This window comes from Lithobates pipiens, unplaced genomic scaffold, assembly GCF_037356315.1.
Source record: "Lithobates pipiens isolate NorthernLeopardFrog02 unplaced genomic scaffold, aLitPip1_a1.2 Scaffold_28, whole genome shotgun sequence".
NCBI classification, from domain to species: domain Eukaryota; kingdom Metazoa; phylum Chordata; class Amphibia; order Anura; family Ranidae; genus Lithobates; species Lithobates pipiens.
The window spans coordinates 213380753-213388594 of record NW_027507789.1 but is presented as its reverse complement, the minus strand read 5'-3'; the positions used below and the strand labels follow the sequence as shown (position 1 = coordinate 213388594).

The window sequence follows — 7842 nt, the reverse complement described above, 5'->3', positions numbered from 1 at the left end:
GGGGTGCGGGGTCACCCATACGTCACAGGGAACCCCGGGTTTCCCCTTGCGTCAGAGGGGGGCGGGGTCAGGTGACGGGTGGCCCCGCCCTCCGTATATAAGAAACGTCAGCCGCCGGAATGCCTGCAGTGTCTCCTACACGGAGACAGAAGGATGGATTCGCTGCGCTGGATGAGATGAGCCATCGCTGGAGAGATGACCGTCCGTCGCTGGATAGCAAGAGTGGATTACCGCCGCTGGAATCTTTTTTTTATTTTTTTATTTTTAATAAAGGAATTTTTCAAAAGTGTGTTTGTTTTATTTAACCATTTTTTACACTTTCTTTGTGAAATGGTAGGGGTACTTTTGTACCCCCTTACCATTTCAAACAGGGGGGGGGCCGGGATCTGGGGGTCCCCTTGTTAAAGGGGGCTTCCAGATTCTGATAAGCCCCCCGCCCGCAGACCTCCACAACCACCGGCCAGGGTTGTGGGGATGAGGCCCTTGTCTTCATCAACATGGGGACAAGGTGCTTTGAGGGGTCACAGACCCCCAAAGCATCCTCCCAATGTTGAGGGCATGTGGCCTGGTACGGTTCAGGAGGGAGGGGGGGCCGCTCTCTCGTCCCCCCCTCTTTTCCTGCGGCCTGCCAGGTTGCGTGCTCGGATAAAGGGTCTGGTATGGATTTTTAGGGGGAACCCCACGTCAATTTTTTTTTAAATTTGACGCGGGGTTCCCCTTAATATCCATACCAGACCTGAAGGGTCTGGTTATGGATATTTAGGGGGAACCCCACGTCAAATTTTTTCTTAAATTTGAGGCAGGGTTCCCCTTAATATCCATACCAGACCTGAAGGGCCTGGTAATTGAATTTGGGGGACCCCCACGCTTTTTTTATTTATTTATTTATTAATTTTTTTATCAATGACTTTCAATGAGTGTTCTCTGTATTACGGAGCCGACAATTCATTATAGCTGCGAGTGATTTTAAAGGACTTTTTTTCCTGCATAAATGACACTTTGTGCAGGGACAATTCTAAGCACGGGAAACATGCGCCCCTTCACAGGCATACTATAGACAACCCCCCCCCCCTACGAAATTTAAAGGAATATTACACTTTTATTGTTTCACTTTAATCATTATTAAAATCACTGCTCCCGAAAAAACGGCCGTTTTTAAAACTTTTTTTTGCATTGATGTCCCCTGGGGCAGGACCCGGGTCCCCAAACACTTTTTAGGACAGTATCTTGCAGAATCTTTTCTCTCTGTCAAATCTTTTTTCTCTGTCGAATATTTTCTCTATATAATCTTGGACTAATAGAGGTAAGGTTAGGCACATTCGAACACAGGTTCTATAGACACAGATTGTTGTCAGAGTCATGTCGAATCTCCTATTCTATATCGAACTGTTGTAACAATGAAAACGAAAATAAAGCATTTATTTATGTCGGATCTTTCGTTTTTCGGATTTTGTGCTTTCGTTATCGTTTGTCAAAACGAAAACGAAAATAGCTGAAATTCGGACGAAAATGCATTCGGACGAAAACGAATGCACATGTCTAATGAATATGCTTCAGTTCTTTTTTCATTGTAGCTGTGGCTGTATCTTTAGGGTCATGGTCCTGCTGGAAGGTGAACCTCTGCTCCAGTCTCGAGTCATTTGCAGACTCTAACAGGTTTTCTGTCAGGGCTGGGCTCTCAGCCCTTCCTTCTCTGTGCTCAGGTCGCTCAGCTGTCGGTTAATTGTCAGTACTCATTGTTTCACAGTGGTTCACCTGTTGATCATCTCCTACTCATCAGTCAAGCCCACAGCCAGGCCCTTCTGACTATTTAAACTGCCTGGTTCATTTCTTCAATACCTCTGCCTTGGTCAACATACAGTTGTGCGCATATGTTTACATACCCTGGCATAATTTATGATTTCCTGGCCATTTTTCAGAGAATATGAATAGCACAAAAACATTTATTTCACTCATGGTTAGTGTTTGGCTGAAGCCATTTATTATCAATCAACTTTGTTTACACTTTTTAAATCATAATGGCAACAGAAACTACCCAAATGACCCTTATCAAACGTTTACATACCCTGGTGATTTTGGCCTGATAACATGCACACAAGTTGACACAAAGGGGTTTGAATGGCTATTAAAGGTAACCATCCTTGCCTGTGATCAGTTTGCTTGTAATTAGTGTGTGTGTGTATAAAAGGTCAATGAGTTTCTGGACTCCTGACAGACCCTTGCGTCTTTCATCCAGGGCTGCACTGACATTTCTGGATTCTGAGTCATGGGGAAAGCAAAAGAATTGTCAGAGGATCTCAACTGTATAAAACAGGAAAGGGATATAAAAATATATCCAAGGAAATGAGAATGCCAATCAGCAGTGTTCAAACTCTAATCAAGAAGTGAAAAATTAGGGAGTCTGTTGAAAACAAACCACCGTCAGGTAAACCAACTAAAATTTCAGCCACAACTGCAAGGAAAATTGTTCGGGATGCAAAGAAAAACCCACAAATAATTTCAGGTGAAATACAGGACTCTCTTAAAACATGTGGTGTGGCTGTTTCAAGATGCACAAAAAGGAGGCACTTGAAGAAAGATGGGCTGCATGATCAAGTCGCCAGAAGAAAGCCATTACTACGCCATTTCCGCAAAGTATCCTGCTTACTTAATAGGCCAAACAGCAGAGAGACAAGCCTCAAACCTTCTGGCACAAAGTCATTTGGAGAGATGAGACCAAAATTGAGCTTTTTTTGGCCACAACCATAAACACTACATTTGGAGATGACTCAACAAGGCCTATGATGAAAGGTACACCATTCCTACTGTGAAACACAGAGGTGGATTGCTGATGTTTTGGGGATGTGTGAATTACAAAGGCGCAGGAAATTTGGTCAAAATTAATGGCAAGGTGGATGGCAGAGTGCGCATGGCGCGACACTTCGACACTGTTCCGACACAGGCCCTGCCCACCCCGGAGAGGCAGCGAGCTGGTGGGGCTCGCATGGCGCTGTGCCGGCGCCTGAAAGAGAGGAGAGAGAGGAGCGAAGGAAGCCACGGCGGGGAGGGCGAGCATCATTCGGCTGAGGAGGAGTAGAGGTATTTGGAAATGACTGGCAGGATCAACAGAGGATGATGATAATGATGCTCCTGCGTCCATGGAGATGAGATGATTAACAGTCTACGCTCACTTTGAGAAGGGAGCAAGCACTAATGGTGCTGGAAGAATGGACCTAATAAACGGACAGTCAAGCAATGCTGCTCTCACTGCTAATGTTTCAGAAAAAAGCAGTAGCTCAGAATCCCTGAGTCATAAAGACTATGCTGCTCTAAAGAAAAGCTTTGATGCTGTCGTGTTTGACATCCTCATCATGGCCACTCCAGAGGAATATACCGGTCAGATAACACTAATGGATATTTTGGTTTTTAAAGTCATTCAGCCAGAGGAATTATCAGGTTGTGGATGGAGCAAAAAGGAAAAGTACAGTTCTGCACCAAATTCCATGGCCTAGATGATTTAACCGAGTGAGTTTTTGGGTAGTGAGAGAGATTCTTCATGCGCAAACACTAAAGATTCGTGCTGAAGTCTTGAGCCATTACATTAAAACTGCCAAGAAAGTCTGAACAACCTTCATGCGTTAATGGCCGTGGTATCTGGGTTACAAAGTCCTCCCATCTTCCGACTAACAAAGACAGGGGCAGTTTTGAGTTGGAAAGACAAGACAACTTTTGAGAAACTGAAGTATGTAGTTAGCAAGGAAGATAATTACAAACACCTAAAGCCGCGTACACACGTAGCCGTCTGTCCGACGTACTTAGTCTGGCGGACTTCCGCCAGACTTTCTGTCGGAATTTCCGAACGGGCTACTTGCCCACACACGGCACTTTTTCAGCGGACTAATACGGCGACTAAGTCCGCCGTACTAAGTCCGCCGTACTTTCGAAATGAACGGACTCGCCCACACACGCGGAGGAAAGTCCACTCATTTCGAGCGCGTCTCCAGGTAGGCGGGGCCCACGAAGGAGACGTCGCTGGCCCCGCCGCCTGGTATGGACTTAAAGGGGAACCCCAACGCCGAAAAAAATCGGCGTGGGGGTCCCCCCCAAGTCCACAACAGACCCTTGTCCGAGCACACTACCCGGCCGGCCAGGAAGGGGGGGCGAGCGAGCGCCCCCCCCCTCCTAAACCGTACCAGGCCGCGTGCCCTCAACATGGGGGGTGCCTTGGGGAAGGGGGGGCCGCACGGCCCCCCCCACCCCAAAGCACCTTGTCCCCATGTTGATGAGGACAAGGGCCTCTTCCCGACAACCCTGGCCGTTGGTTGTCGGGGTCTGCGGGCGGGGGGCTTATCGGAATCCGGGAGCCCCCTTTAATAAGGGGGCCCCCGGATACCGGCCCCCCACCCTATGTGAATGAGTATGGGGTACAATGTACCCCTACCCATTCACCTGTAAAATAAAAGTACAAAAAAAAAAACACAACACACAAGATAAAATATTGCACAGCTACGGGGGTCTTCCGTCTTCGGGGGTCTTCTCGCCGGACTCCTCTGCTATCTTCTTGTAGCTCTTTTGCTAGTGGAGGAGTCCGGCTTTCTTCCTCACCGCCGGCCTCTTCTTCCGACTTCGGGGGTCTTGTCCCCCTCTTCGGTTCTTCTGCCGAGCCACCGCTCCTTCTTATAGCTCTTTTACAGGCGGTGGCCCGGTCTTCTGTCGCCGCCATCGCCGCCGCCTTCCGTTCTTCTTCTTCTTCTTCTCCAGGAGATGTTGACTCGACGATCTCTCCGGCCGCAATGCCAGGGAAGCGCTGCGCTGCCACTTATATAGGGACAAGGGGCGGTGTCACATGGCTTTATGTCACATGGGTTGGTCACGGTCATGGTTGATGTCACATGGGGACTGTGACATCGTAAGGGGGCGGGGTCACCATGTGACACCAACCCATGTGACATAAAGCCATGTGACACAGCCCCTTGTCCCTATATAACTGGCCGCGCAGCGCGTCCCTGGCATTGCGGCCGGAGAGATCGTCGAGTCAACATCTCCTGGAGAAGAAGAAGAAGAAGAAGAAGAACGGAAGGCGGCGGCGGCGGCGACAGAAGACCGGGCCACCTCCTCTAAAAGAGCTATAAGAAGGCGCGGTGGCCTGGCAGAAGAACCGAAGAGGGGGACAAGACCCCCGAAGTCGGAAGAAGAGGCCGGCGGCGAGGAAGAAAGCCGGACTCCTCCGCTAGCAAAAGAGCTAGAAGAAGATAGCGGAGGAGTCCGGCGAGAAGACGGAAGACCCCCGGAGCTGTGCAATAAAGTATTTTATCTCGTGTGTTGTGTTTTTTTTGTACTTTATTTTACAGGTGAATGGGTAGGGGTACATTGTACCCCATACTCATTCACATAGGGTGGGGGGCCGGTATCCGGGGGCCCCCTTATTAAAGGGGGCTCCTGGATTCCGATAAGCCCCCCGCCCGCAGACCCCGACAACCAACGGCCAGGGTTGTCGGGAAGAGGCCCTTGTCCTCATCAACATGGGGACAAGGTGCTTTGGGGTGGGGGGGCGGCCCCCCTTCCCCAAGGCACCCCCCCATGTTGAGGGCACGCGGCCTGGTACGGCTCAGGAGGGGGGGCGCTAGCTCGCCCCCCTTTCCTGGCCGGCCGGGTAGCGTGCTCGGATAAGGGTCTGTTGTGGACTTTGGGGGACCCCAACACCGATTTTTTTCGGAGTTGGGGTTCCCCTTTATATCCATACCAGGCGGCGGGGCCAGCGACGTCTCCTTCGCGGGCCCCGCCTACCTGAAGACCCGCTCGAAATGAGCGGACTTTTCTCCGGGCGGGAAAAGTCCGCTCATTTCAAAAGTACGGCGGACTGGCACACACACGGCCGGATTGTCCGCCGAAATGCGAGTACGGCGGGCAGATTGGTGTGCAACACGGCATTCTAAGTCCGCCGTCCTTTCGGGTCCAAAAAGTATGCCGGAGGCTACACACGGGGGGATTGTTTGGCGGATTTGAGTTTGCCGGACTTTTCCACCGGATTGTTTGATCGTGTGTACGCGGCATAAGGATAATCTCTGACCTGCAGCAGTCCTGTGAATGTGATATTCCCAGATTGCCTCATGTACAGAAATACCTGAACTGAAGTGCGATACATTGAGGAGCATCAAAAGTTTGTGGAGAATGACAATTATAAATTATCCTTGAAAATTGAGCCTGGGAGCAGCACTCCGTGCACTACAGCATCTTGTGAGGATCTAGTTGGTTCTGAAACAGGAGCTTCACCTCAAAGTTCTCGAAAAAGTATTGCAGTGGAAGGTGTTTTATTACCAGCAATGCCTCCATCTCTTCGTAATCTTATCCCTCATGGGTACCGCAAATGACACAGTTTGGGATACAACTTCATCCATAAAATGAACACAGCAGAGTTTAAAAGTGTAACATTTCCAAACACAGGACCATATTAGATGACAGTGTAATGCAGCCCCATACACCTTCCCGAGGGCAGGCAGAAAGCTCTACTCTTTCTAGTGGCATATCCATAGGGAGCAGTGATGGCTCTGAGCTCAGTGAAGATATGTCATGGCCAGCCCAGCATCTGAAAGGAACAGATTGTACCATTCTCTGGGGCCAGTGTGACGTGAGTCATGGAATAGATTCAGTGGAACTGGCAATGCATTTATATCCTGCACCAGTCACCATACAAGGGGTCTTACGACGGAAGACTTTATTAAAAGAGGGCAAAAAGCCAACAGTGGCATCGTGGACCAAATACTGGGCAGTACTGTGTGGTACACAGCTACTATGCAGCAAAATCCATAAAAGCCACAGAAAGGAAGCATTTCAAGTCCACATCTAAAAAAAATGTATCAGTTGTTAGCTGGATGGTGACGATGGCTGATGACCCCGATCATCTTGATCTCTTTTTACTCACAGACTCTGAAAAAGGAAACTCTTACAAGTTTCAGGCTGGGAACCGTTCAAATGTTATGCTGTGGTTCAAACATCTCAGTGCAGCCTGCCAAAGCAACAGACAGCAGGTTCCTGCCAGCTTGATGACCTTGGAGTAACCTATCCAGCATTTTTATCACGGATTTGTCTCAACTGTACATCAAACCCTCAGGGGCTTGCCACCTGCGGGCAGCAGCACCTTAAAGCAATGAACAACCCAGATCCAGGTTTCAGCACTGATAGCAAAGAGGGCAAGGAACGTGATCCACCTCTTTGCAATACATCTATAACAATCCTTTGCAGGAGAAAACATGATCTTGTAGACATGGACAGGAGCAGTCATGGACCTCATTTTGAGATTGCCTAATTGTCAAATTGTCAAACTCACTGTTACGGGGAAAACCAAAAGCATGAGAAAACCTGGTCGGACCATACAAATAACTAGCCATTAAAGTGTACCTGTACAAAATTTAGCCATTTATGTTGTCAGTCAATATTCATGGTGGAGCGAGGAAACGGTAGGCTGCCTCTTTGTGTCCACTCCATAAAAATGGTCACCTGTATTTATGTGGTGACTACATTAGAAGAATTTTGTTAACATGGAAAATGGGCTGTAGCCCAAGCCTGATGCCTAGCTGAGTCACACAAAATCAGCAGTATTATCTATTTTTAAATTGCTTTATTTCTCTTTGGTTTTAATCGTATCTTCTTTTACTGGTAAATAAGAACCACGCTAAGCTTTATTTGCATCTAAATGCACCACGTAACAATATCCCAATGCAATTGCAGGAAAAAAGCTTTTTGCAAACCCTATTGTTCTGATAGTCATTGCACAAAAATTGGAAGTTTCTCCTCCCCAGCATATAATAGCTGGAAATTAGTGAGAGGTGAGCTGTGTCTGTGCTTGCTCTACCACTGGCAATG

At 48.3% G+C, this 7842-nt stretch overlaps 1 pseudogene; it reads left to right on the top strand.

Moving 5' to 3' along the window:
- The first annotated feature begins 3206 nt into the window (after positions 1 to 3206).
- Positions 3207 to 7041, top strand: LOC143934816 (ras-specific guanine nucleotide-releasing factor RalGPS1 pseudogene; annotated as a pseudogene).
- The last annotated feature ends 801 nt before the right edge of the window (positions 7042 to 7842 follow it).